Here is a 24297-nt window from a genome sequence, read left to right on the forward strand (position 1 = left end):
ACCACACTCTGGTTCTTCCTGGCTTCCTCCCTTGTGTGCGTGTGGCCCATTTTCTCTACCTGTCCGTCTGCTGATGGACGCCTCGGCTGGTTCCATAGTTTGGTCATGGTGAACTGTGCCGCTATAAATATGGGTATGCAGAGATCGCTCTGGCCTCCCGACTTTGATGCTTTTGGAAGGATGCCGAGGACCAGCGTAGCTGGGCCTATGCTGCTTCCGTTCCTAGTGTTCCGAGGAACCTCACGCCGGCCTCCGTAGCTATTGTACTGATGAGCAGTCCCACCAGCGCGTGTGAGAGTTCCTGTTTCCCCACGTCCTCGCCAGCGCTGATACCTGTTTGACTTCTTGATGGCCGCCATTCTAACTGCAGTCAGGTAAAATCTCTGTGTGGTTTTGATTTGCATTTCCCTGACTGCTAAGGGTACTGAATGTTCTCTTTTATATATTTACTGGCCAAGTGTATCTTTTGTTCTGAGAGGCGTCTATCCAGCTCCCCATTTTTCTGATTGTTTTTAATATACTTTTGTTGATGCACTGACATTACATCGTAGTGAGATTCAAAGAGATGAGCTGATCGTGCGCACGGCACAGGGGTCTCCCTCCAATCCACCACACCCTGCTCCCTTCCCATACTTGTTAGCAGGACTGGTAGCGAAGTTTTTATATATGGACGTAGCAGCATTTGAACTGTTTCCTTCCTCGTCTCTCCTTTTTCCCCTCCCCACCTCCTTCCCCTTGATATCTTTCCAAAAGAATTAAAGGCAAAGTACTCTAGCGGTCCCTGTCTACATCACGGCTCTAGCAGCACAGGTCACAGTAGCCATGGAACCACCCAAGCATCTATCAGCAGATGCATGAGCAAAGAAAATGTCGTATAGACACACAATGGAATTTTTCTAAACCTTATTTTTAAATAAAAATGAAGTCCATCTCGCCAAAACTCATACTCGTCCTGCTTAGGCAGACTTAGTGATTACTGCAGGCAGCTGCATCTGAGTCCTCAACCGCATTTAAGATGTCTAGCGTCCAGCCGACACTAGATTGTACTCCGAGTTCCTAGTCTTCCAAGGAATTGTTTCTCTCTTTAAGCTTGGCGGCGTTTGCTGTGCTTGGCACCGTGCGGGGCCCTGGGGAAACGTGGAGAGCAAAGTCGTCTTCCTCTTCCTCCCCTCCTTACATCGAAGGCAGGAAGTTACCAAACAAAAGTAAATATGTGTTGTATTTGATGAAAACTAGAGAAAGAGGGAGTTAGGAGACAGTCCAGGGAGCGCCGGGGAGCCCTGGCTCCTTGGTTCCTGTTTCTGGAATTCGCTTATTAGAGTCATTGAGCATCTGCTCTATAGCACCAGGGCGATGCTACGCCCAGGCAGTAGAAAGCAGGACAGACAGACGGCTGTCGCCTCACTCTTAAGGGACAGAAAGCTCCCTGCACCCGGTGTACAAAGCAGGGGACCACGATGGGTGGTCCAGCAGGGGATGGTACGACCGTGGCACCCCAGCGTGCCTGTGTCCATCGCGCTCCTCAAGTCTTGCAGTGATCCAGAAAGCCCTGGGGCGAGGTCCTGCCACAGAGTGCTCTGCTAGCACCCACTGCAGTCCCCCCAGGCCTGTCTGAGCTGCACAGAGCCTGTGTCTCACAGCCCACAGCAGCTCCCCACTGACTTTCCTCTCCTCAGACTGTTTCCTCGTGTCCAGAAGCGCACAAAGACCCAGGGCAAGGGTCCTGCACAAGCCTGTGTCCAGTAGGGAGCAGAAGCCCAGCCTCCCCCACTGCATGCATGGTTCCTCCCATTTCTGCCCCTGGCCACAGTAGGTGGTCCAGGGCTGGAGTAGCCCCGATTTGATTCCACACAGGAAAAAAGACGTGAACCCCCAGCTTTCCCCTCTCACCCCCTCTTCCCGTTTCATGTTTAAAATTCGAGGAAATTTAAAATATCATGAACAATGAGAAGAAGCCAGGGGACCCAGGGTGTCGCTCGCTGGTAGAGAGCTCACCCCGTACACGCAAGGCCCCGGGTTCCATCGCCAGTGTCACAAACAAACCAGTAAACAAGAAGATGACCAGCAGGATCAAGAAAATAAAAACGCAGGCAAGAGATACAAGTCAGAAGATGGCTCGTGCTGGGGTCAGCAGACAAGAGATACAAGTCAGAAGATGACTCGTGCTGGGGTCAGCAGACAGACAGTCCGATATCTACTTCAAAGGCTTTGCAGCAGAAGATGGATATAGCGTGGAGCTGTTTCAGGAAATAGAAACTTGCCAAATGGAAACTCAAGCACCCAAATATATAATATCTGTTCTTTTCTAAGTTCACCAGTGTGGCTTAGCCACAATTTGACTATCAAAGGATAAAGAACGAATAAAGGCAGGTTGATAAAGGTGTTCAAACTAGAGCTCTGGCTGGAGGGAGGTTGGCAGTGTTAAAAATATACAGAGAGCATCACAGAACTGTGAGATAATACCAGGTCTAATTATATAATTGGAGTCTGATAAGGAAAATAGAGAATGAACTAGAAAAATATTTGAAGGAATGGTGATGAATTTTATCCCCCAAATGTAATAAAAAAAAAAACCCTTAAACCCATAGATTCAGAAATCCTAACAATCTCAGCCAGTATAAATACAAAATAAACCACATTCGATAAAACATAGATTAGACCAAGTTAAATAGGTTTTTGCCATGGAGAACTTCTTAGTGCTTCTAGTCTGTAAAATGCAGAATTCCTGTAGGGAAATGTAACATGTCTATCTCACAACTTTTTAAAAATTAACCCCGCTTTTTATGGTATTGGGGGTGGAACCCGGGGGCTTTCCACCTCCGGGCTACACTCCCAGACCTATTTTATACTTTATTTGGAAACAGGGTCTCACTAAGTTGCTGAGAGCCTCACTAAGTAGCTGAGGCTGGCTTCGAACCCGTGCGATCCTCCTGTCTCCGCCTCCCAAGCGCGGGGATGACAAGTGTGCCCACCACGCCTGGCAAAATTAACCCCTTTTTAAGAAGAAGGTTTTCTGCGGCTACCTTTTTCAACAGCATATTTTAGAAGATTCTAGGAGACATAAATAGACTTAGAACTGAAGGCTCTGTTACAGCTAAGAGTGTTCTGTAAACACGGCGAACGTGACAGAGGCGAGGTGTCAGGAGAAACAAGGGGCCGGGCGTGAGCCGTGCAGGTGTTTCAGGAAAGGCCGTTCTAGGTGAGCTAAAGGGACGCTGCGAGCGCCCAGTACCAAAATTAAATGTTCAGTCCAAGACCCAAGACCTAGACCTATGACCCCATCTGGAATTAGGGCCTTTGCTGATGTAATCAGGGTTTTTTCCATTGTTGTTTCGGTGTTAGTGTTGGTTTTGGTACTGGGGACTGAACTCAGGGATGTTCTACCTCTTATTATGTTCTACCGCTTATTATTTTTTCTTTTTCAACAGAGCCTTGCTAAGTTTCTGAGGCTGGCCTTGAACCTGCGACCCTCCTGTCTCAGCCTCCCCAAATCTGAGATGACAGGCATGGGTGCCGCCACACCTGGCTTGGTCCCGCTGACATACTTGGGAAGCAGCATTCCCAAGTACGAGCGGGTAAGTGATGAGTTTAGTCTAATCCTGCTTTCCTTTTTCTTGTGCTAGCAAAACAGATGTCAGTGGGTGTGGGGAGCTAGGGAGGGGTGTGAGGCTCGGCCTCCCTGTCTGCGGAGCTAGAGCGCTTTGAATTCTGAGGACAGAGGCTGCACTGACCATCTCTGCGTTCAGGTGCATTGCGGTCGAGACCCGACACTCGTGCGGCAGTGTGGACAGAGCCCGTTTATCCTCCTGCAGACCTTTGGCATGCCTTATCTGAGGGGAAAAGACTTTGTGTAGAGCAATACCCTTGATCCTGGGTTTCACGTCTTCTTATTTGACCTACCTGCAGTAAACCAGAGAGGGCAAATTTCAAAATAAGCCCAAAGTGTTCCACTGTGTGTGTTTCCGAGGTGAGGGATGAAGTCTCCGGCCTGCCACCCACCCTGTGTGTCTCGGACCTCAATCATCCCTTCACCCTCTGTGTCCGCCTCGCATACCCTACCCACCCGCTAGTCACTCGGGAGCCGTCGATGGCCGGGTGGACTGTCGAGGTCTCAGAGCGCTTGTGTTTAAGTCGTCCCTGCTGCCCTTAATAATGGCTCCGAGGTATAAGAGAGACAGACGATACTGGAGGTTCAGTTGGGACAGAACGGAGCCACGCGTGATTCCTGGGGTTTCTAAATTCAAGGGAGAGGGAGAAAATACAGTGGAGAGGTGTTGAGACAGAGCCTCCACTAGTGTACTCTTATCACAGTGTGTTCTGCTCGTCCTTTACTGGTATCGTCTGTTGTTCTTAGCCTCGACTGTGTGTAAAATAGCAATTGACGGTGTCACAGGCGTTTAGGAGGGCACGGCCTAGCACACGCAGAATGCATTACCCTCCCAAGTTCCAGGCTTCCGTGAGCGTGGGACCGGGCAGTCCAACCTGTTCATGTCCCAGGGTGACCAAGTCCACCTTCTGGAAGTTCCAGGTTTTTACTGTACACATTTATTTAGAGAAACTCCTAAGTGTTCTCTCGGACTTTTCTTTTGGTCTAGGGTAGGGGCCCTAAAATTGACACTTGCCAGGCAACCAGTTTCCTATAAAATCATGTTTTTGGCCCTCTCCCTTCTGACTTTCTGTGGCTCTTGTTATTCGTTAGAGGAGTTCTGGAACTTTCTTAAGGTAAGAAATGGAATGTTTGACTCGCCTAAAAACTGCACCTCGTGTAAAACATTCCTTATTTTGGAAAGTTGATCAGTACTCTGGAACGTGCCCTTGGGTCCCGATGAAGAGTTTCCCTTTAGGGGATTCTTTTCCTCAACCTCATGACCAAGAGAAGTAAAAACTCTGCAATGGTAGAAGTAAGGTTGTATTCATTAGAAATTTGTTCTTTTAAGTGAAAAAAAAAAAAAATGGACTAAAGTGGCTTAGGTGCAAAAAAAAAAAAAAAGGAGAAGGAAATTGGAGAAATTAATAGTGCACGTAAGAGCCAGGCATGGTGGTGCGGGCCTATCATCCCAGGACTTGGGAGGCTGAGACAAGAGGAGCGCAGGTTCGCAGCCAGCCTCAGCTACGTAGTGAGGCCCTCCACAACTTAGTGAGACCCTGTTTCCAAATAAAGAATAAAAGATAGGGCTGGGGGTCTAGCTGGTAGGTAGCATGCCTCTGGGTTCAGTCCCCAAACTGCCAAAACATAAAAAATGACAGTAAATCTGCAAGCAATTCTTGGGTCACACGTTGGTGTTGCAGAGGATCCGTGGCTCCTGGCGTGTGGACAGCCACAACCAAGTCACGTCTTCAAGTCCCAAGGCACGTGCCTCGGTGGCTGGGTATTGGTCACCGGCGCCACGGTAGGCCCGTCCCTTCCCTGGCACCCGCGTGTTTAGAGGCGGTCCCACCGAAGTCATTTCTATATTTAGAGTAGCTAACGTGCCCCAGCGGGCCTGCAGCACGAGACGCATTTTGAAATATCTTATGAGTAAATGGAGCATTTAGTAAGACACAGTCTAATTACTTGAGGTCTTTGTAAAATATTAATTTCAGGCAACCACAGCATTAAGGGATAAGTTTGCCAGGCGGGGCTGTGCGCTGGAGCTCCACGCTGCCATTAATATCAATAGACGTCTCGACGCTCGCTCACCGCCCACCGCTTGGAAGATGTACCCCTAAGGTATAGGAACCAGCCACCACGGATGCATTTACTTATTTATTTATTTATTTTCAATTAGCGTTCCGGAAGGGAGTGCGGCATTCGGTTTTCATACACTGGCAGGCCACCTGCAGGACAGGGCTGTGGTCTCAGGGGCCACCATCCATGAACGCAGACCCACTGCTCCCGTCGCGATAACGCTGCCGTTGAAGCTTCTAGAAAGAATGCCATTTCTTACGCCAGAAGAACACGTGTAAAGAAAGCCATCGTCCGCACGGTAGAACGTGGTTTGCCTGGGAATCAAAACAGGGCTTGGGAAATCTTGCTTCCTAGAGACGGCCACCACTCGGCATCTCTCCGAGCACTTCCTCTGAGATGCCAGAGGTCAGCTTCCATACGAGGTGAATGCGCCTCAGTTAGCCCTGAGTTCAGACTTAGCAAAGAGTCTGTCTGAGCAAGCCTGCCTTCCTCACCTCCTACAGAACAGCTTCCCCGGTGGCAGGTGGCGGCTTGGCTGCTCTGGCATGGAAGAGAGTGAACGAGCTGGAGGCTCCCGTGCTCTTCCAAGATGCCCAGGTCTATTCTGAGCAGCGTTGTGGTCCTGCCTGGCGTCACCTTATTAGCCTCTTTAAGAGAGTTCTCCAGATCTGTGTCTTGTGGGTAACCAGAAAGGCATCCTTTGCACCCAGAAGAACTGCTGATGTGGAGGCAGCTGTCCAATAAGAACGATCACAGACAGACCCTGAGCTTTGCTGGCGCTCCCGCCAGGTTCCCAGTCAAAATGCCGAGGCTGGCCTCGAACCCGCGACCTTCCTGTTTCAGCCTCCCAAGTACCGGGATGACAGGTGCCAGCCACCCTTCCGCTTCCGCTTCCGGCAGCTTGTAATGAAAAGGTTTAAGAAACCGCAGCCCTTGTTTCTTTAGCGTGGAAACAAAATACCTCAAGCCAGAGAGCGTGTGGAAAGCGTCCAGGGTGGTCCAGCGCCATTCAGAGATTTAGTCACAGTCTTCACGCCCGGCTTTGGCCCACCGCCTCTCTTGAAAAATCCCGTTGCTCTCGTTTCGGGATCCCTTTGCAAATTGCAAAAGCTAATTTAATTTGGGGGTGGGCAGGCTAAGTCTCCACGCTCCCTCCAACTCCGGCAAACGCGTCATCGTTTGTGATGCCTCTTAATACGCTAAACAATACTTAGGCGCACTCCGCAACACTTTATAACTTTCTTCTAATTGCCTTAGCAGTCTCTAAAACCGGAGCTTAGCACTTGGATAATAAGCATATTAATTTGTCTAATGTGTAAGTTCTTACAAAGGAAGAGACAAGCATTAATTTTGTTTAGTTAAAACAAGCTTTGCTTTTGAACAGCAGGTGGTAATTGAAACAAAACAACGACTCATTAGAGGAGCGTCTGGTGACTCATGATACAAACAGAGCGCGAGGAAACCCAAACACAAGAGCCCTGGAATAAAGTGGTCATCATCTAATTAACAGAACATGTTTTAATTACCGAGTAAACCATGCAGCTCCGAGTGTCAATTTAACCGATGTGCTAAGTGCCAGTTTACAATATCAGAAACAGACAAATAATTGGAATCTAATTACATGCAGGTCTATTGCACCCCAGCGCTCCAAGCCCATCTTAATAAACAAGTTTTTACATCAAACCATGAATAGCAAATACAGCCGCGCTGTTAATTGCTACATTGTGATATTGGGATTTTGCCAGCTCAGACTATTAAAATAAGCTCTTGTGTGGATTGCAGTTCCTCTGCTACGCTTTAATTAGAATCAAATGAGAGGCAGAGATGGGGCCTGTATTACTGCAATTCAATATATGTAAATAAGATAACTGGCTAATCTTTTTATTTTATTTCTGAGGCTCCATGCAGTAGGCGGTTTAGTTATGGTAATAGGTTATCACTTTGCAAATGAAGTAGGCTTGCTCTGTGAGAGGAGTCGGGGAAGTGTGTGCAGCCTTTGCGGGAGAGCCTCGGTATCCCTGGCACCGCCCGCCTGCCCGAGACAGACGGGGCTCCATTTCTCAAGTCTGGATGGCCTCGTTCTCCAGCAGTGGCTTCGGAGGTTGTATTTCTCACTTGTCTAAATAAACGCGCGATCCATAACCTGCTATTTACAGTGCTCAGACAGATACTTCCAGATAAACCCTTTTAATGGAGAACCGTTTGTTTGACTACTTGAAAGGTGGCAGGAAGGGCCACATAAATACTGTATAATGCAAATTTTAAATTAAGACCGGGGCACAGATAACGCTCATATTTCATACTGTATATAAATGTGCCGCTTGTCAGAGAACTAATCAAGGATTCAGAAATACGGAGTCGGAAAATGAAATCTACGGCCGGGGCGGCCGATGGGCCATTTTTCTGTATTTTCCAAATAGGGAAGGAGATGGTAGAGCGATTGTTGAAAAATTACCAAGTAATGATCTCCTGGGAAGATCTCCTTATGTTTCATTAGAACTGTAATTAGAAGTGGTCGTGACCTTGGGAAGCCTGTCTCAGAAGCAAGGGCTCCTCTCTTTTGTTTAAGAAGAAAAACCTCCAAGTTTCTTCGACTCCTGAGCAGTGTTCACCGAACTCCACAGAAAGGAGAGAACAGAGCCTTTAGAGCGCTCTCCTCTGCGGCCCTAAACAACTGCTGAATAGGGTGCTGGCATCTGCTCTGCTGTGCATGGAAACCGCCCAAGGACTCATTTTTGTAGAGGAATTTCCTAGGTCGAGCCTGAGGAGTGTCTGTCCCCCGCCAACCAAGAAGCTCTGCCGGGCTGTTGGGCTCTCCCGGGACTTGAAGACAACCCCAAGCCGCCCTCGGCTTGTGCCGTGAAGTAGGAGAGCCAAGCCACTCGCAGCCGGCATCGGTGCCCCCCGCTCTTGGCGCGGCCCGACCTTTGGAAATTTCCACCACGCCATTGTGGGAGACTGTTCCTTTTCGCATGGTGTGCCTGGTGGCCGCCGTCCAACTCCCAGAAGGAGCGAATCCTGGAAGGGCCCACATGTTTCCAGCACCTCCTTGGACACTGTAGTGCAAGGGTAAAAAAAGAGAGAAAAAAAAAAAACATTCCCGGTATTCTTGTTGCTGGCAAAGTCACAAAGGATTTCAGCCTGGTACCTCATCCATCTTGGTTCAGAAATGAAAAGGAGCCTCCTGGTCAATTGTCAGAAAAACAAAATAAAACCAAAAATTAAAAAAAAAACCCTCCCCCATCCTCTGGTTTTCTCTCTTCGTCCTCCAACTTCTCTTGCAAGAGCCAAGAGAAGCCAACTCTGGTGTAACGATATATAATCAAAGTGCTTAAAATGCAAAGTAAATGTATGTAAAGAATGCACAGGGGCTAGAAAAGGGCCGTCGGGAGGTTCAGTCTCACAAGCCCAATTCCATCTGTGGAAAGTATCTTGGAGTTACGTAGTTATGTCAGATACAGATGAAACTATAAACTACCCCAGAATCACAAGTGTCAAGTCTCCGGCTAATGCCGAGCACACACACGACGTGCACGCACGCACACACACACACACACACACACACAGCTTCGGGGTTCTTATTAAAATATGAAAACAGGCTAAACATAGAAAAGCTAACAACTGCACCAAAGTTAAGACAAAGTGTGAGTAACGTCTGCCAACTGGTATTACTCACCAGAGTGGTGCGTCAACCACGGGGCAGCCGGGTGGATGGCCGGCCGGCCTGGGAGCAGAAGCTCATTCCAACCACAGTTGTGGTCTGTGCCGTTCTCATCCCAGCCGCTCGTTCGCCGATAGCCCTGGGAGGGGCGGCGAGGGCGAGGGGAGACATTGATTCCATTACAGCGCCCCTATTTTTCCTTAGAACTCTATGCAAAACTGTCAGCCAGAGCCAGATTAGTACTTTGGACACAGCCTGGGCTGTGTTGATTCTGTATTGGGATCCTAATAAATGATATCCATGTTATTACGAAAATTATAAGTGACATGCTGTCAGAACTGTACATATGTATGCTTAGAAATACACAGCGTGCTTTGAAAGCTGTCACATTCAGTCCTGTTGGAAACATCATGCTTATTTGCTGAAGAGTTTTTTTATTTTCTGTTGTTGGCCAGCTGTAATTTCCCCCTGTGATAGGCCTGTGATTCCGAATGATGCCTCTGAACTAAAGATGGGCGCTTTCCCACAAGATTTCATGACATCCTCCGGCGTGGCGGTGCCCGCCTGCAACCCCAGGACTCGGGAGACCCGGACAGGCAGGTCACGGGTTGAAGGCTAGCTTTAGCGATAGAACGACACTTTCAGCAACCAAGCAAGACCATATTTCAAAACAAAAACAAAAGGCCGAGGTGTCACTTGGAGGAAACATGCCCCTGGGCTCAGTCCCCATGACCAACCCCCCCCCCAAAGAGACTTAATGTTATCTCTCTCTCGTGAGATCCAGCGTGAGGGAGGGACAGAGGTCCTTTCGAAAGCCTCCTAAGCCTGGCAGTAAGAGGGACAGAGAGGATGAAGTTCAATTTGGCGAACGCCACCATCGATGTGGCGATGACGCCATCACACATGTTCTGGCGCCTGGAAAGGGGTCTTCCTCTGTATCTGGTGAAACATCCGTCTGTGGTGATTTGGAGCTGAGCACAGAGGTGGCTCTTCACTGAAGTTACAGGCACTACTACGTAGGTAAGGATAGGGCTCACGGCTGAGCGCTTCGGAGGGGTGCTGTTGGACCCCCAAACTTCTGTGTTGGAATCCTTAAGAGGTGGGGCCTCCGGAGGTCATGAGGGTGGAGCCTCAAGAGTGGGGTCTGAGCCCTCCTACGGGAGACCGCAGAGAGGTCTCTCCCGTTCTGCAGGAGACAGCGGCGTGGTGGCGAGCGCCAGGAAGTGGCGCACATCCCCACAGCTCTGGTGTTTCAACAGAAACTTGTGCCCTACAGGAACGGTGACAGCGGGTGATGTGTAGAGCCCCGGCTTAGGATCAGCCATCGTAGCCTGAGAAGCTAGGACACTCTTGGAGGTGTTTTGTGTAGCCATGTACGGTTTCCCTTGCTGTCTGGTAAGCGCTTGGTGTGCCCGTGCCGTGTGGCACGAAGGGGACCTTAGCCTGCCGGGGCAGCCAAAAATATCTGTAGTAAAAAAGGACCAGAAGGCCGTATAGGCTCCCAGACTGCAGAGATTGAAGCTCACATGCAGAGATTCGAATGTGGACCAGAGGGTTGAGTCCAGCGGAGGTCTGAAGCACGGAGAAGATTCTTTGTGTTTTTTACTTAGCGTACCAAGTTGCAAGCCACACAAGCTAAGCCTGTCTGTCTGCGTTAGGGGCGTTCATGGAGACTTTCAGGACTGGCAGAGATTGGTGGCGGCTACAGATCCTGGCTCAAAAGTGGGGAGGAGGAGAGAAGGGGCAGGGGAGCGCGAGGTCTGTAGGAGTTGATGGACAGAGGGTCTTTCCTTCTGGCTATCTGTTCTGGGGGCACTTTGCGACCTGTTGGGCTGAGGTTTGTACCTCCACCTGGGCTCCTCGGCATAGGTTAAAAGAGGAGGGAATCTTTCCTTACACAGCAGGAACCTAGTATAAAGAATGCTCCCCCACATCCCAGCACATAGACTAAACACACTGAGAACATTTACAAAGGGGAAAACTTCATTTTCCAAGAGAAAACTCAGGTGCATCAAAAAGGAAAAGTGGAGGCCGGGCATGGTGGCGCACGCGTGTCATCCCCACGCTTGGGAGGCGGAGACAGGAGGATCGCCTAGGTTCAAAGCCAGCCGTGCGCGCTGGCGTAAGAGACCCTGTTTCAAAAATATAAAGTAGGTCTGTGAGTGTAGTCCGGAGGTAGAAGGGCTTCCAGGAACCCCAGTACCACCCCCCCCCAAAAAAAAGGAAAAGTGGGCCAGACGTGGTGGTGCACACTGTAATCACAGTACTTGAGAGGCTGAGAAGGAGGATTGCAGGTTTGATGTCAGCCTCAATAATTTAGCGAGACCTTCAGCAACTTAGACCCTATTTCAGAATAAAAGGTAAATAGGGTTTGGGTAAAATGCCCCTAGATCCAATCCCTAGTACAAAAAAAAAAAAAAAAAAAAAGGCATAGGGAGAGAGTGGATTCAAAGTTATAAGAGACCGCAAGACCAACTTTTGCATACTGGGTAAGAATCCATGGAACAAAAAATGTGTACTTTGAATTAGTCCAATACTCAGGGTTTTTTATTTTTTATTTTTTTGCTGGCTAGGTTTTTGATCTGTGCGGGTTGTGACAGTAACAAGATTGGACGCTCTCAAAGGGACATTTCTGAATGATAACTATGAAACACTTCTGTTGGCTAAAAATACATATTTACATACCCTGCATATGTGTTTTCTATGGGTGGCTTGGTTGGTTGGTGCTGGGATCAAACCCAGGCCCCTTGCACATGCTGTTGAGCTCTCTACCCCCGAGCTACAAGCTCACACTCCAATATAATTTTTTTTTCCTTGGTACTAGGGATTGAACCCAGAGTCATCCGACCTCTAAGCTATACCCCCAGCCCTTCACTTTGACTTTCTACTTTGAAACAGGGTCTTGCTAAGTTGCTGATGCTGGCCTCAAGTCTACAATCCTCCTGTCTCAGCCTCGCAAGTACTGGGATGGCCAAGGTGTGCGCCACTGTGCCCAGCCCCAGTGTAATTTTTAAATCGATGAGTCTATAAACAGAGTCCCATGCAATGAGGAGAAAGTCGTGGTCTGTGGAGAGGTTGAGGCTGGAGATTCTGCCGTGAGAGTCCCCTTCCTCTCGGTGAGTGGTGTTTTACTCATGTGAGCGCAATGCAAACTGAAGAAGGCAGATGTGTGTATTAAGAGGAGCTCTGCTGAATTCAGAGCGGGATCTTCTCCTGGGGCCTGGGACAGGAAGAAAAAAATACTCCAGGAAAAAAAGTCCAGTGAACTCCAAGTAGCCTATGCTTTGGTTAGTAGCTCTAAGGTCCACATCTAATTGTGATAAATATTCGATGGCTTTGTAAACCGTTACCATAGGGAAAGCTGGCAAGAGAAGAAAAAGGCGTCCTGTACTGGCTGTAGGACTCTGTCGTAAGCTTGAAAGTATTTCCAAAGGAAAAGTATTTTTTATATCGCAAAATGCCATGCACGTAGTGGGTGTTTGGCAGGCATTAATTACACCCAACTCTGCTGTCTCTTGATCTTGAATTCACAACATCTGACCATCGTTTTCCTGGAACAACAGACTTGTTCCTGCTTTACCCAGCCTCTCTAGGTGTCAAAATCAAAAAGGAGAGAGAGAGAGGGGAAAAATGCAAAACAAAAAAATAAAAAAGACCCCCAACCTAGTTTCCTCCACTTTGTGGTGGGATGAAGTTATTCTCTAAGAAATGTCCAGGCAGTGATGTGCGCTGGTGAATACCTGTCCATCCCAGTACTCGCCAGGCTGACACAGGAGGATCACGGGTTCGAGGCCAGCCTCAGAAACTTAGTGAGACCCTCACAACTTAACGAGGCCCTGTTTGCAAATTAAAAGGGCTGGAAGGTAGAATGCCCCTGGGCTCAAGCCCCAGTGCCAAAGAAAAGTGCTGAGACCCACGTCACCAGAAGCATTCTAGTATTGGCCCCACAGAAATATGGTGGTACCCGTGATGCTGAACGGCCTGCCGGTTTTTGAGCTGCAAGTCAAGCCCTTTCCTTTAATGCTACTGTATTTCTAGACTCAACGAACGCTTTCAGACATCTTGAGAACGCTATAGTTCATTGCTAACAGATAGAATTTTGTTCTTATTTTGTAAAATGTTACATTTACATAATTGTGTGTGTCACTGGTGTTTATGAGGATAAACCAAAAGTAAAAAAAGTTTCCATATCCAAAGTATTAGTCTGAAACCCAGTACAGGTAAGCCTTGCTGTGACAATTCACATGCTCTGAATTCAGGGGACAAATAGACTTTAGGTCACGAGGGTATATTTTTTATTCTTCTCTAAGATTAGTAATTTATTCTATGCCCAGAAATTATACACTGGTGTCAGGATGAGTTTTAAAAAACCGCAAACGATATTGCTTTAAAAATTCCTGACAGTAGGCCAGATGACACTGCTAGCAGTTCCCCCACCCCCTTGAAAATTAAGTGCCCTTAAAATTTCACGTCTGGCGTGGTGGCGCACACTTGTCATCCTAGCATTCGGGAGGCTGAGACAGGAGGATCGCGGTTCGTGGACAGCCTCAGCTAGTGAGGCCCTCTGCAACTCAGTGAGACCCTGTTTCAAAATAAAGAATAAAAAGTTGGGCTGGGGGTGGAGCTCGGAGGTAGAATGCCCCTGGGTTTCATCCCCAGTGCCATAAAAAAAAAAGAAAAATTTATGTCTGAGTTAGGTTATTCAATGCAAGTTAAAAAATCACAGGGCAGCTATTAATAATAAACAAGTCAACAACTGAGGTCGAATATTCTTATCTCTAGACACAGAGATATTTATATGAAACCTGCAATCTTTACAACAATCCAGAATCTTATTTTGCTGTGGCCAAATTCAGTAGACATCTGTTGTTTTTTTCCTGCCCAGCACATATCCCTCCTTGAACTATTAAGCAGGCGCAGGGTTTGGGAGAGACCCGCCGCCTCTTCCCATCAGCTCCTGCGGTTTGGGGAGGACCCTCATCCTTGGCCACAAACACCCATGTTCCCCGCTGGAAAGGGAGCCTCAGACGCGGCCTGCCAGCCATCGTCTTTGCTCTGGGAGCCGCTCCAAAAGAATGCGTGTTCCTAGCCAGACCAGAGAGATGCGCTCTCCCGGCTGGCAGAGAGAGCTCCCATTCCTGGAAATGACCGCAGGTTGATATCAGCCCTGAGCTTGTGGGGCAGCCCTGCGGCGAAGCACCACCGTGGAAAATGATGAAAAGTCATCCGGACTTCAGCGGGATCCAGCAGGCAGAAGGGGGGAGTTTGGGTTCATCCAGAGGATGGATCCTCCTCCTCTTCCCCTCAAACTTAGGATGAGGTGAATAGGTCTACGTCTCTGGCTAACATCATTCTACCTAAGTCATTAAAATTAGCATGGAACCTTCCTTTTTTTTTTTTTTTTTCTTGCGGTCCTGGGGGTAGAACCCAGGGGCATTCTACCTCTAAGCTATACCCCAAACCCTAGTTGTTCTTCTATATTTTGAGACAGGGTCTCACGGAGTTGCAGAGGGCCTAAGTAGCTGAGGCTGGCTGCGAACCTGCACTCTTCCCGTTTTAGCCTCCCGGGTACTGGGATTACAAGTGTGCACCACCATGCCCGGCTTGGAATCTTCCTTCTTAACAAATATAACCAAGGTCAAAGTTATATTTCTTCTCATTTCGACAAACATATACTGAGCATGCATGATACAAGACAACGAAAAGGATTTAAAATATTAATCTAGATGTGCTCTGTGGCCTCAAATGAAATTGTGCAGAAAATTTGGTAGAAATGGATTGACCTCAGGGGGAAGCAGAAGGTCTGAAATCTCTGCTTTTCTCTAAAAGGAGCATTGCAATCCCCTCCCCGCAAGGAGAGCGTTTACTTAAATCCCTAGAGTACAATATTTAGGAGGGTGATTTTTGGCATCCGGTAATCCGGTTCCAAACCTGGTCTTGCCTCTTACTACATGAACTCCACATTATTTAGAGTTTCCAGATATTGATTCCCCTGTTTGCAAAGAAAGTCCGAGATCAAATAATTTTTCCAGCCCAGAGAAAATACATATCAGACATATATTATTTAGCTGAATACATCCCGACGATTACCCCTACTTGCTTATCGTGTGGTCCAGTACTCCGTCCATCTTAGAACAGAGGGCTTGGTATCCAAGGAGCAAAGCGTGCCTTTCATTACCATCTCTAGCCCAGGCTTAATTTCTGCACCCCAGATTCTGTGCAGATGGACCGGGGCTCGCAAGTCAGAGCCCCGGGGATTCCTCTCAACATGCCACCTTGATGGCAACCATCCCAGAGTTAGGTTTCCACGTCTGTAAGTGGCACCGTGCACCCAAAGCCCCTGCTCCCCAATCTCAGGTCAGTGGCCGGATGGTCCGCAGCTCCAGCCAACACCCTGGCCTCCGGTCTCCGTCCACGCTGCTCTTGGCAGTCAGTGAGAATTTCTTGATGCTGCCCCTCCTGGGATGCGTCAGGCGTATCTTGCTGGTGTTTGAGGACAAAGTCGAGGTGCCGCGTTCTCATCCTTAGCCCCGGCTCTTTAGCTCTCCTCGGCGCCCTCATGCTAGTTCTGTAAGCTTCTCTCATCCCCAAGCTCACTCTGCCTTGATTCACAGAGTTATAAGTATGGTTTCTCTTGCCTAGTTCCCCTGGTCTCTCCCCTTGGCTTTACTGGCGTCTCTGCTCCGCCCCATCCATCCTACCTGGTGCTTCTCCCAAATGGCCCAGACTTCCTGCACCCGGCATGGGAACAGGTGTAACAACAGGTGCAGCGCCCCACTATCACATAAGCTGCTGTGTGCATATCGTGTTTCTCTGGGGATCCGTTGGTCGAATTCCTGCATGGTATAGACACCTAATTCATGGGCCAGAGCCTGGCTGGACCAGGCCCTACACGGCCTGGAGGCAGGTGGTGAGCTTGATCTGGTGAGCGGACTGAACCCCGGGGCATTCCACCTCTGAGCTACATTCCCAGCCTGCTTTGTTTGCTTGTTTGTTTGTTTTGTTTTTATGTGTGTGTGTTGTGTGTTGTGTGTGTGTGTGTGTGTGTGTGTGTGTGTGTGTGTGTGTGTGTTACTAGGGATGGAACCTAGGGGCATTCTACCTCCAAGTGACACCTCCAGCCCTGTTTTTTCTTCTCTATTTTGAAACGGGCTCACTAAGTAACTGAGGCTATCCACGATCTTCCCATCTCAGCCTCCGGAATACTGGGATTACCAGCATGCACCACCATGCTTGGCCCAGCCTGTTTCTATTTTTTGTCTTGAAACAGGGTCTCACTAAGTTGCTGAGGCCGGCCACCATGGTGCCACCCTCCATTCCAGCCTCCCAAGGAGTGGCGATCACAGGTGTGCACCACCATGCCCAGCTTTAAAAATATTATATTTTTTTCCACTAACCTCCAGCTAAGCTCACTATTTCCTGCTGGTGTGGATGGAGTTGACCAAACAGAATCATACACCAAATGTACGTGACTTTGTCAGCAAAGAAATCCTAGATATTTCATAGCAAACCACAGAGCTCCCTGAGTTATTGAGGTGTTGTTATGCTCATCGTTTTCTAAATCATGGAACTTACTAGATGCACTGCAAAAATTACATAACGTGCATGAATATGTGTATGTATGCCGCAATTGTTCTATTACTTAGTAATTCCATTCTCATTGATTTTATTTATTACCCATGTGTATAACATTTGTGGTACTAGGGATTGAACCCAGGGATATTTTACCTCTGAGTGACACCTCCAGCCCTTTCTTTCTTTTTTTTTTTTTTTTTTAATTTTGAAACAGAGTCTCGCTAGGTTGCTAAGAGTTGCCCTAATTTGCTGAGGTTAGCCTCGAACCTGCAATCCTCCTGTCTTAACCTCCCAAGGACTGGGATTGCAGGAGTGGATCACTGCACCCGGCTGTACTTAACGTATTTGGAAATAACATGCTGACCACACAGGCTCCCCGGCACTTGCTTAGAGCCCTGAGGCCAGGCCGCAGCGGGTTCACGCCGTTCCTTCAGAGCCGCACATAAATCCCAGGATGTTCCAGATCTCGGAACACTTGGCACACCGATGACAGCCGAGGAGTTTTAACCTGGCACCGTTTACACGCACAGTCCCACGAGTGTCTGTCCCGGGAGGTGGCAGGCCCCGCGGCAGCCCCGGTTTCTGTCCCAGCCCACGGTGCATCGGGCCGGCATCCTTTTCAGTTACGCGAGGCTCGATGTGGCAGATGGCACATCAGGGTAAACGGATGCCCTGGGAATCCACAGCCTGCATCCGAGGCAGCTGCAGCGCTGACCTTGGGGGACAGGAAGACAGGCAGTCGACTGCCACCAAGCACGTGTGGTCTGCCCTAGAAAGGCCTCTTCGAATTTGACTCGGAGCCAGGTTTTCAGCGGGGCGGCGCTGGCACCAGCAGCTGCTGCCATCTTCGTCCTTGTCGGCACCGTGGGCCGCTCGTGCCGCAGAGGAGCTGGGCAGCGCCGGGCCCCAAGTGAACAGCAGCCGGGCTCTTTCCCAGTCGCTGGGTCCCAGAAACACGCCACGCACAGGCCAGACGACACCCTTCGGCTTTGGCGTGCGCTCCCTAGGAATACTGGGCATTGAATCCAGGGCAACACTGCCCTTCAAGCAACACTGCCAGCCCTATTTTATTAGTATTTATTTTCGTTTTGAAGCAGGTCTCACTGTGTTGCTGAGGCTCGACTCCAGCCTGTGATCCTCCTGTCAGCCTTCCAGGTGCTAGGATTTCGGCTGTGCACACCACAAGTGCTTCCCGTCCACGTTTAGAACCGATGTCTATTTTACTAAAGCCCAGAGGGCTCCTACCCATACGTATGGTGCCCGGGTCCTTCTCCTTCCCATCCAGAGACAATGCTGTTTAGATACCTTAAAAATACTTAACTGCTTAAGGGATTGGTAAGCAGAGCTCGTCAGCGGCCGAGCGCACTGGAGGCCTTCCTGCTGGGCACGCGCGGTCGGGCTCTCCAGGCGGGACTCCTGCTTGTTCTGGTTTGTGTCCATCCTAAATGGCTACGCGGGCACCTCTGGGTATGAGGATAGACCAGAGGGTGAGGGAAGGTTCCTGGTGTTAAGGTGCCCGATGCGAAAGTTAGGGAGGTCCGGCTTCCGTGACAGGCTTTTGTGGAGAGGAGAACTTGGATTTCAGAGTGAGTGGATATGGGTGGTTTGTGAAATTAAAGCCAGTTTCACGGCAGGTATGTGCAGCAGGATGTTTGTGTATTTGCCCTCTTGACCCATAGGATTCTCTGATCAGTTCTCAAAACCAAGTGTTAAGTGATGGTATTTTCATCGGTCAGTATTTTATGCCCAGTATGATCTGATTTTAGTGAAGAAAGGTCTCAAGGAGGGGCAAAATGTCAGTGTTTTCGGGATTAAATGTATTAGTTCCTTTTTTTTTTTTTTTTTTTTTTTTGCGGGCTGGGGACATTCGACCTCCGAGCTACACCCCCAGCCCTATTTTTTATTCTTTATTTTGAAACCGGGTCTCACCGAGTTGCAGAGGGCCTCACTAAGTAGCTGAGGCTGTCCACGAACCGCGATCCTCTGGTCTCAGCCTCCCGAGTGCTGGGATGACAAGCGTGCGCCACCATGCCTGGCTTATGTATTAGTTCTAATTTTGCCCACAGCCAGTCTGTGTTTTCTTAGTACTTTACTAAAAATATTATAAGCATTTTGCAGTTAGGCGCACACCTATAATCCCAGTACTTGGGAGACCGAGACAGGAGGATCAGAGGTGCAAGGCCAGCCTCAGCAACATAGTGATAACCTCAGTGACCTAGCAAGACCCTGTTTCAAAACAAAATATAAAATAAAACGTGGCTGGGGGTGTAGCTCAGAGGGAAAATGCCCCCGAGATTCAATTCTTAGTACCCCCCCCAAATTATTTTCCAAAATTGACTCGCTCCTCTAACCAGACTTCCTGGGTTTAATTACTTCTTAAGAATTCATTTCTTTGAGATTCTCTTTCTTCCGTGTTGCCCCCACTGGCTCTCACTGCCTCAGGAGATAAGTTAACAGCTCTGTAGAAGGGCTTGGTTTCGACTATCACACAGAGCTGTCGTGTAGAATGAAGTGACTGAAGTCACTCAAGATCCCGGCTCCTTTTAATGCCGCTGGGGATGGAGGACGTTGAGCAGAAACCCGCTTGCTGCGCACACTCGCCTCTGCCCCAGAGCTGGAGCCGCCGCCCGGGGCACGTGACGTTAGGTTTCACGATCGGTATTCCACATGTGCGGTTCTATTTTTTCTAATAATAACTCCAATAATAATATAACCCTTGTTTAACGTGGGCACCTGGCTTACTAAATAAGACCCTAGCTGTCAGTGAAATCGCTACCTCAATACAGGAGCTAAGAGTTAATAAATTCATAAGATGCAAAAGGAAAATAATAATAATGCCCGGCTTCCCTCCAAGGACCTCCAAGCACTGCACGGGGACCACTTCATGAATCTCCCTAGTAATCTTAGTTGGGGGTGGAAAGAAACTCTTGGCAGACCCTTAGAAGAAAGTGACTCGGGAACGAGAGTCCGCTTGACTTAGGACCTGTCCACCTGCCTGCAGTCACGTGGGCTGGAGTCACTAGACAGCGTCGACACCCTCCCCGCGCTCATGACCTCTCTGCAGACCCCGAGCTCGTCAGAGTCGCCACCAGTTGCCTCTGAATGGAGGCAGATGCGATCCTTCCTGCGCCTGGGCTGCGTGAAGCACGTGGGCCTTCGTGTGTGATGGTTAGGTACAGAATGTCCCTAGAGCTCAGGGCTCCATGCTCAGAGCTGCTGTCGTTGAGGCCTGAGGGCTGTAGCCGCAGCAGTTGCAGTGGATTGCCTGGGTGGTCACCTGGGCAGGTGGGCTGTGGCCTTGGGGACGGTGCTTGTGTCTTTGAGTCCTCGCATCTGTGGGCTCTTTCCTGCTTGTGTCTTCCATGATATGGGAGCAGAGACCGTGCTCTCTCCCTGTCTCCAGCCTCACATGAACTGAACCCCGAAATCTCCGAACCTGTGAGCGAATGAACCTTCCTTCCTCTAAGTTGTTTGGCCAGTTGCTTTTGGATGGCAGAGGCAAAGTTTTGACAGAGATGGTTCCCCAGCCCTTCCTTCCGCCCTGACTGCACAGGCGCCTTCTCCCACGGTCCTCCTGGACCCCCTACCTTGACTAGCTCCCTCCTTACCCCCCCCATACCTATTTTCCCCACAGCAGGGTCTCCCTCCGAGTCTTTCTTCCTGGTTTGTTGCCCCTCGCGCTTGGCCGGAGCTCCTGAGAGCCAGTCCCCCTGCCTTCCTGGACTCAGCACCGCGCACGGGACCCAGCAAGCGCAACTGGTTATTATTGGAGTGAGCGGATGGATGCTGGCGTGGGCGCCCGTATCCTGCACATCTCCTCTCTTCCTTCGGCTTTCACAGCCCCACCTAAATGCGGACCGCGTGCATGCATCCGTGCCTGAGCGCGGACACACACTGGCTGGCTGGGCTCTTGCCTCCCGCCTCGGCCGAGCCTCCTCTCTGTTGCCCCGGGTTCACCCTATCTGCAAGTCACACCCGAGATCCAATCTCTGCCCCGTGGAGAAGCGTCGCAGGCTCCTGTTTCTCCCGGCAAAGCCTCAGTTCACATTGAACCATGCTATGAGAGAAAAGCCCCTTCTTTTAATCCCGGGGCTGAGGCCTTACAGATTGATATAGAGGCAGGGAGTACTGAGTTGGTCAGAGGACTCAAGTATCCAAAAACAAACAGGCAGAAATAAAATTCCATCTTTGAAGGTCCTTTATTAACGCCACAGATCAGGTTACATTAACAAATCCCACCTAAGGTCTCTTTGAGCTGTTGCGAGTTATCAGATTCCTGTTGATAGCTCCTAAATCGAATCATCTCTCTACAGACCTTTTTTTTTTTTTTAATATTTTTAAGCCGCTTTCTCCCAGGCATTGGTGTATGAAGCCGGCCCTGACTTTAATTCGCTGGCAGGGATTGACCTCCTTAATAAACATAGAAGCAGAGGCCACGGTGGTCTCAGTAAGCACATGCCCTCAGCAGCTAACCCGGTCCTCCGTCTATGCACACCGGTGAGAGGATCCTTTAGGGGCTGAGGTGCCAGCCTGGGTTCTGTGCATGGGTCTGTACGGAGAGTCCCTTCCCTGGTACCTGGCCACAGCCACCATGTCTGACCTGCCCAGTTGGTGGGCGCGACCTTTGGGGCTTAACATTACATAGCAGGTGGTGGTCACAGGAGAGACCAGACCAGCAGAGACCTTCAGAGCAACGCCGGCCTTCCTTACCAGCTTATAACCCATGACTTTATCCTTCCTTTTTTCTTTCTCTTTCTTTACTTCTTTCTTTCTTTCTTTCTCTCTCTCTCTCTCTCTCTCTCTCTCTCTCTCTTTCCTCCTCCTCCTCCTCCTCCTCCTCCTCCTCCTCCTCCTCCTCCTCCTCGGCATGCACATATCAGTTGTAGATGTCTAGGCTTCTCATTTGTCAGTGGCTTAGTGGCCTGGTGTTGGCATTAAGACATCTGTCTATAAATCTTGACAGGCCTAATGGTTTGTTGCCTGTGCCCGCCTCGAGCACGCGTGCACCCTCTGCTGATCTCGGGCCTGCGGATTGACTCCTGTGAGCCCCCGCTAACTTCCTCATCTGCTCCTTGGAGATCCATGCCACCAGGACGCCCGCCGTCCCTGTCCGAAGGCTGACTCCGCCACCCAGATGGCTTTCCTGAAGCGGCGTTTGAGTATTCTCTGCCATGGAATGCCTCTCTCCTGCGCCTGGGTTTTATTTTCCAGTGGGACGCTGTTGTCTCTCTTTTGTGTTTTGCTGTTTGGGTTTGGCACGCTGATCACATGAAGTGCTTCCTAGCGCCAGAAGAGACTGGAAGCTCATAACACTAAACAAAACTTGAAAGCGGCTCTCCGTCCGGAGATAGCGGGTCTCTTTAGGATCATTCCACAGGGGATCTGCAGACCCGAAAGGCAGGAACCGTCCCTCGGTAGCTGGGGAGCTCTTCTCGCTGGGGCGGTGGGCGTGCATTTACTATCTGCCGAGCCTTCGACTCCGAGCGTCCTGGCCAGCATCTTACTTAACCTCTCCAGCCACCTGTGAAGGGGCTGCTTCGCTCAGGGCCCCGGGACAGCTGCTGGAAGAAGGGGCCAGGGTCTCACTAGCCACCCGTGGCTGCCCTGTCCTCCACGACAGCTGCTGTTGCTTGTTCTAAGGCCCAACGTGGCGGTGCTGCCTGCTCCACTGACGGTGCCCAGAATCACGGGCAGTGGTGTGGGGACGTCTGCTGAGGCCACGTGCTTGCCAACGGGTGCCCTAGGTGGGTCTGAACCGTGGTCCTGACCATTAACTTTGTAACCTGGAAAACCCTCTTTTTGTAACAAGTTTTCAAAAACTAGGCAATTAGAAATCGACTTTTTTTTTACCCTGTGGCTATGATGTTCTACATATATGATGCAGGGGATTGGACCTGCGTGTTTGTTCTACCTCTGAGCTACACCCCCAGCCCTATTCTTTTTTCATTTTAGAACAGGGTCTTGCTGAGTTGCTGAAGGTGGCCTCAAGCCTGCAATCCTCCTGCCTCAGGCTCCCAAGTACTGGGATGATAGGCACGTGCCACCACCTCCTAAAGGATCTTCATTTTCTAAGGTAGCAGAACCTCCAACTGGTAGTGTTTCCCCCCTTAATCCGCTGGTGTGCGATCCAGTCTTTCCTGCCTCTTGACTGTCTTCCTGCCTCCCTTCCTTCCTCGCATCACACTTAGGGCTTGGTCCCCTCTGCAGGACTTTTTCAAAGGCTGTCACCCTGGGTGGGTCTCTTCTGTTGCCTGCCAAGTGCCCTGAGGTCCCCCCGGGGCCCCTGCTGTTTGTTCAAAGACACCATGTAGAAGCGGAGGAAGAAATGGTGTGCGCACGGACCCCGCTGAAAGCGCCGTCTTAGACTGTCCTTTGTGCTGGCCGGGCGTGGCGGCACACATTCGGAAGGCTGGCACCGGAGGAGCGCGGTTCTCAGACAGCCCTGGTTACTCAGCGAGGCCCTCTGCAACTCAGGGAGCCCCTGCTTCAAAAACGAAGAGGAAAAACAGGGCTGGAGGTGGAGCTCGGAGGTAGAATGCCCTGGGTTCCATCCCCAGCACTGAAAAAAAAGCATTTGTGCAGCCATTAAACACCTACTGTGTGCACTCCACAGAGACGAAAGTGAAAACTTGAATCAGATCATTTGAATCTAAAAAATGCTGGGGAGGGAAATGTCTGTATTTGTGCTGACATGCACCCTGGGAAGCAGATGAGTGTTTCTCTTGGCGCAAGGGAACAAGGACAGCGTCCTACGGAGCCCGTTGATGCAAGAAGCCACCTGTGCCAGCAGAACAGGAGAAGTCGCACAAAGGGGACAGGATGGAAAGCCGGTGTGGCGGTGCCTGTCTGTCACCCCGACTCGCAAGGCTGAGAGGGGAGGGGCGCAGGTGCCACGAGGCCAGCCTCAGCAACTTAGCGAGATGTTTCACGATAGAAAATGAGACAGGGCTGGTGGTGGAGCTCGGAGGTAGAATGCCCCTGGGTTCCATCCCCAGTACCTCAGAACGGGGGAAAAGAAAGAGAGAAGGAGAGGGAGAAGGGGGGAGGGAGGGAGGGAGAGGAAGAGAGGGAGAGAGGGAGAGAGGGGAGGAGGGAGGGGAAGAAGGAAGGAAGGAGAAATGAGGAGCCTCTGGACCAGGAGATGGCCACATTCTAGGATCGGGAGAGGAAGGGAGAAGAGGGGTGCATGTGGACACGCACGCGAGCTCCAGGCTGCATTGCCCACGGCCTCCGTGGCGGGGCCTCTCACACTCCCCAGCTCTGAGCGGCCTTTGTCCACATGTGCAGAATCCGTGTGTGATGAAGACCCGTTTGCAGGACCGAGAACTCTCAGAACTCTGCAGCAAGAAAGCTGGGGTTGGATTTTATTTTATTTATTTTTATTTGTTTGGGT

The sequence above is a fragment of the Muscardinus avellanarius genome (assembly GCF_963383645.1).
Source record: "Muscardinus avellanarius genome assembly, chromosome: 22".
NCBI lineage: Eukaryota > Metazoa > Chordata > Mammalia > Rodentia > Gliridae > Muscardinus > Muscardinus avellanarius.